The sequence below is a fragment of the Marmota marmota genome, unplaced genomic scaffold (genome assembly GCF_001458135.2).
Source record: "Marmota marmota marmota unplaced genomic scaffold, marMar, whole genome shotgun sequence".
Lineage (NCBI taxonomy): Eukaryota > Metazoa > Chordata > Mammalia > Rodentia > Sciuridae > Marmota > Marmota marmota.
Window position 1 is genome coordinate 39,549,624 of NW_025999932.1, and position 5,922 is coordinate 39,555,545.

Below are 5,922 nucleotides of genomic sequence, written 5' to 3' on the forward strand. Positions count from 1 at the left end.
CTGGGAAACCTATAAATTTTAAAGTTAATCATAACCCATTTGCTTAATTAACCTTCTAATAAATAGAGACACTATTTTGAGAAACCTATAATTTAGGGGGACTTTTCTGTGCTATTGATCAGATAATGAAGACCACATCAGCCAAAGGATCCTGAGATTGACCTTCCTATACCCACCCCTCATTTAGAAAAAGATGACCTGGGAATCCCAAAAGTGCATCTCTCTCTCTCTCTCAAGATAGCCTACATTCCCCCATTGAATGTGTAATCCTTGCTAAACCTCCTGGATCTCCCTTGGGACATAGCTAGCATTCTTGAATGTATATCTACTGTCTTAATCTGCCTATGCCTCTGAATAGCATGTGTTGAAATTCTTTTCTGTCACATATGGCAAAGACCCCATCACACCCCCATCCCCAGTCTCCAAGTTAAATTTTCTCTTCTCCATTGAAACTTCTCAGGGATTCTTCTCTGGAGACACCTCTTTTCCAGTGACAGTTCCCATTGTCTTTTCCTGTGCTACCTCTCAGGTATGCTGTCATGCAAAGTTCACCAGAACCTACCTTTCATACTAAGAAAATGTCTACTCAATGTGTTTTCAGAGATGCTGGCAACCCAAATTCCCCTAACATGCTGGGAGGTAATAAAGATGGACTTGACTATGGACTCCCTGAAATTATAGCAGTTAGAGAATCATTTAGGTTAATGAATGAATTGAAATGCTCTTGGAGGTATGTCATATTTAAAAAACAAGTCCATTTGTCATTCACCAGCTCAAATGATTTAATGATCCCAGCATGAAAAAGTTAATAGCAAAATGTTTTAGGATTACCTTGCAGTTCCTTTACTATATAACAAATGACTACCTTTACTTCTCACCTCCTTTCACAGTATCCTATACTCCAACCTGACAGACCTACTTGCTCTCACACACACACCCCATTCTAATTGGGGCACCTGTTTAAATGCTTTTCTGAAACAGAAATGACCTATTATTAATCTTCTAATATTATGTTGAATGTATGTTTATAGTATTGGTCTTTGTGAGAACAAGGTCACTCTATGAATCTGGGAACAGAACTTGACCTGAACTATGAACCCAATTTGTCAACTATCATCATTCCCAAAGTCCCTTAGAGAAACTGTTTCCTCTAGGTCAGAAATTTTAAGGCAACAAATTATACTCTCAGTCTCACCTTGACCACACAGAGGTAAAGGTCCAAGAAGAATGGCTTATATGTGGGGACGCAAGAATGGAGGGTCCTTGAGGGATTTTAAGTCTTGAGGACTACAGATAACCACCTCAGACAGGAATGGCACCAGCCAAGACAGGGGAGCTCTGGAAAAGAGAAATCTATAATAGGATTGGAAAATCAGCACTTAGTCATCTAACATGCTCTTAAACTCCACGTGTTATGTCCTCTGCTGGTATTCTGTAATGTTTTCCAAGTTCCATCTGGTTTCCCTGAGCTAAGAGGAGCCAAGTCAATGGTTCGTGTCTGATCTCTGGCCACAGCTAGTGGTAGCAATGAGAGCATAAGTCAAGGGTAACTGGTCAAGGTTACAGGGTCTGAAGACCTTCCTCTAGTGATGAGTTTCCTCTGCTCAACTTACCATTTCTGAGAATTTGAACTAGTGAAGGAGTGAGGGTACATGATCTGCCTACATCTTTTAATGATGAATTATTCTTCTCCCAGCCACTTCTTTTCAACGTCCCCTCATCCTAAAGATGTCAAATGTCATTTCCTCTGTGCAAACTTCACTCTCTGGACAGAGTGCCAGTAAATTTTACACTGTGTAATTAGAAAACACTGCTGTATTCAAAATCTGGGTATGTGTTTCCTAATCCATTAAGGGAAGATGTTGAACCCTTCCTCTCAGTTTCTCTATGAGGATTTAATAAGAGGACACACTGGACAGCTCCTGGCATAGCTCTTGGCATTTTTCCTCTTTCTGGCCGCACTTGGATCCTACTATTATGATATTCTTCCATATCTCCAAATTGTGGCCTCCTTGAGGGCAAGGAGTATTTTTTTTTTCGTTTTTTTTTTTTTTTTTCATTGTGCTTAGCACAGCCCCAAGGATGTTTGGCAATAAATGTTGACAGAGTTGAATACAGATTTTGTATCATCAATTTAATTTCCTTTTAAAATCTACCTGAAGTCAAACTAAATAGAAGGTATTTGGGTGGCAGAAGGAGAAGAGAAGTCATTTGGGAAAGTGTTGTTTGGCTTTATTAAGGAGTTGAGTGACTTTGAAGCAGTGGAATAACTTTGTGATGTTGTCTTTAGAGAGCACAGATTGTCCTTGGAAAAGGGACCATGAAGAAAAGCAGAATAGGGCCCAAGACAGATATCACCTATTTCTGCAGATTCTCTTCAGTTCCCTTTATAGCTTACAATATTCTCCAGACAAACAATTCCGCTTTCTTCTCCAGGAAGCACAGGATGTGAGCAATGCCTTGGAGACACTTAGGGGGATACCTGCCCTCCTTGCAGGCCCTGGTGTCACCTGCTACCTCCATGAAAACTGGTATGAAGGAAGAGGGATGGAGTGAACCCAAAGAGAAGGCTCAAACCCAAATTTCAGAGTGCATTCCTCAACTTAAAGGAGACTCTCTGATCCTTACTTAAATGAGAGGAATAGACTTCACCAAATCACCCTGTTTCTCTGTCTGCAGTAGTCTATGATCAGGGCAGGGAGGCAGTGTGCACTGAGTGCCATTTCTGGACTAGGTCCAGGTCTAGGCACTTTATCCACATTCACTTAATTCTCACAAAACTATCATATTTCCATTTGCACTGTAAAATGAAGCCAAGAGGAGTCATAACATTTATAATAAATAACAAAGCCACCCACACTTCTCTGACTTCAAAGTCTTACCTCTTGCTGATCCCACACTGATGTCCCCATGTTAGGATGCTAAAATTGCAGTCTGAGTGTCACAGATAACCCATGACAGTGAAAAGCTTGGCTGCTGGCTCTCTCCCTGGCTCTAAAGGCAGTGATAGCTTCCAAATGCCCACGACTGTAATTGGATGTAGCCTTCAGATCTGTTGTGCTCTGTACTGGTTGACAGAGCTCATTCATTTAGTCACAGTCTAATCTTGAGCTCTTCATTGGGAATTTCAACTTTTGGTAGAACCAGAGACATGGCACTGTTCCCTCTACTTCTATTAATTTGTATTCATTAAATTACTTATGTGCCACTCCAGGAAGCTCCAGTATTAATATTTTGACCTGGCAAACAGCAAAAAGATTAACTCAATCATGTGAAACCATTAATGCAAATTTGCAGCTAGAATTATAACACAGCCTGAGATCAAAAGTCGGTGGTCTGTATGTTCTTTTGAGTATTATTTTGAGTGGAAAGTTAAGGATGAAAGTAAATCAAATTAAGAGTGGTTCTACCCTGTAATCCCTCAAAGACTCATTGGGCTATTTAGTCCAATGCCTCAAAGAGCATAAATAGCTATATACTGGTAATATGGCTTTGATGTCTATAGAGTACACTTAAAACAGTATGTGCAAAGTCAAGTACAGGACTGATGCAATTATCAGTATAATTAGGCCAAATATTTTCTACATGAATATTTAACTGTTGGTCATTACTCAGGGAGGATCTTGCTTATACCATTCCTCCAAATGTTTTAACTCCCCACTTAGATATACACAGCTTTAAGAGGCCAATGTTTCACTTTTTAGTGCAATAAATTAATATACCATTCAGCCTCTTAAGAATGGAAATGGAGTAATGTGCATTGTAGAATGGTCTTGCCTTGGACCTTCCGTGGAATCCACACATTCCTGGAAAATGCATTTAGTACAGAATTCCAGAAATCTAAGAATTTCCTGATCTCCCTATAGCTCATCAGCACCCCCTCCAATACCCTCTTGAGTTCTAATCAATATGGATGACTTAAGTACTAGATAAGGTCAAAGCCTACCCCAAACAATCCACTCTGTGTCTCCCCAGATATTATTTGGGTTCTGTGTACCACTGAATATTCTTGATTATACGATAAAGTGTAGTTTTGATATAGCCTATATTTTGTATTTAGAGGACATAGCGTCAGAGCTTTTTCTTTCAAGTTGTTGGGAAGCTGGAATAGTCAATAAATTGCTATGATCCTTTGCAAACTATATATAATTTATTGAAAAAATATACCTCTGTAAGTGTCTAACTTAATCCCTTTAGCAATGAAGAGGATCATATTCAAGGGAAAGATTGACATTTGATCACATCAAAATCCATGACTCTCCCAAACCCATTATTTTGGGAGGACATTCTCAAGCAAATTATTAAGAGGGAACTCTGGAGTTTTATTTGTATAGCTATCTTCAGCTTATACAGCACATTAACATGCATTAGCTCATTTTGCCTTAAGAACCACCTGATACAGACAGAGAATACTGTCCACATTTTACAAAAAAGAAACCAAGGCCAAGGCTTAGAGGAGATAAAATGGCTTATCCAAAAATCACAAGATTAGTAATGTCCACGACTATAACTGGATGCAGCCTTCACATTTGTTATGCTCTGTACCGGTTGACAGAGCTCATTTATTTAGTCACAGTCTAATCTTGAGCTCTTTATTGGAAATTCAAATTTTGTAGAAGACTAGAACCCAAACCCATATTTCCTAACTCCAAACTCAGATTTGCCTGTACTCTTTCCCATCTCATGAAATGATAGGAGAAAAAGGACCATCAAGAACTAACCTTTCATACCTGCGCTTTCCACTCTTAGATATTTAGAGACCTTTAGACCTACTTAAGACCTTAAGGAAAAGGACTTAGTAAGCTAATAAGATTATGTTTAGTCACTGGAAATTAATTTTCCCTCTCAGTTCCCCTGCAACAGTAAGGCATAAGTAATCCAAAAGAGTGTAATTACTGCAGTGAACGGGCTAAAGAGCTAATGGCTAAATATGACCCTAAATGTAGCCAACCCTTAATGGACAGCCGTTCCCATTCTATGCACCTTGGGGTTTTTCAAAAATGCAACGGAAATTTGCTTTTGCCGTATTTATCTATTTCCTTATGTAACTGACCTTAAGCAATTGTGTAACAGGACAAGGCTGTGATTCAGGGCACTGTTCTCTCCTGTTTAGTATTATTAGAAACTATTGGAGAAACACTGCCAGTACTCTCCTAAATGGAATCTTTTAATGTTCTATTTAAAGACCTTGTTGTGTTTTCCTGTGACAAGGAATAAAATATAAAGTTGTCACATATAAGTCGGCAAAAGGGTGATTACTCATTTTTAGGAAATGCATTCAACTCCAGGATATTTTGTGTGGTGGAGAGATAAGAAAGAAAACTCACCATAATTAAAACAGGACACATGCAGTACAGGTGTGCCATAGATAACATATTATTGAAGAGATCAGTATGGACAAGTAGAGTCATTTTCCTAAACGTCTTACCTAAATCAGTACAACAAAGAAAATTAAATTGTATTCATAAGTGTCTCTATGAAACAACCTCATGTTAGATTTTCTCCCTAAGAATTTAATATTAATTCATTTGAAAATATTTTGTTTAACGTATAAATCAAAGACATTCCTGTATACCAGCGACAAATCCTCTGAAATGGAAATGAGGACAACCACTCCATTCACAATATCTTCAAAAAAAATAAAATACTTGGGAATCAACCTAACAAAAGAGGTGAAAGACTTATACAATGAAAACTACAGAACCCTAAAGAGAGAAATAGAAGAAGATATTAGAAGATGGAAAAATATACCCTGTTCATGGATAGGCAGAACTAACATCATAAAAATGGCGATATTACCAAAAGTTCTCTATAGGTTTAATGCAATGCCAATCAAAATCCCAACGGCATTTCTTGTAGAAATAGAGAAAGCAATCATGAAATTCATATGGAAAAATAAAAGACCCAGAATAGCAAAAACAA

The 5,922-nt window shown here is 38.2% G+C and overlaps 1 long non-coding RNA gene across 1 annotated transcript in view; it reads right to left on the reverse strand.

Moving 5' to 3' along the window:
• Positions 1–441: 441 nt before the first annotated feature.
• LOC125616156 overlaps positions 442–5,922 on the reverse strand; it is a 7,366-nt gene continuing 1,885 nt past the window's right edge. The window contains exons 2-3 of the long non-coding RNA XR_007346794.1: positions 2,883–5,428; positions 442–1,338 (exon numbers count right to left, since the gene is read on the reverse strand). This is a non-coding gene — a long non-coding RNA (uncharacterized LOC125616156). The remainder of the gene's footprint in view (positions 1,339–2,882; positions 5,429–5,922) is intronic.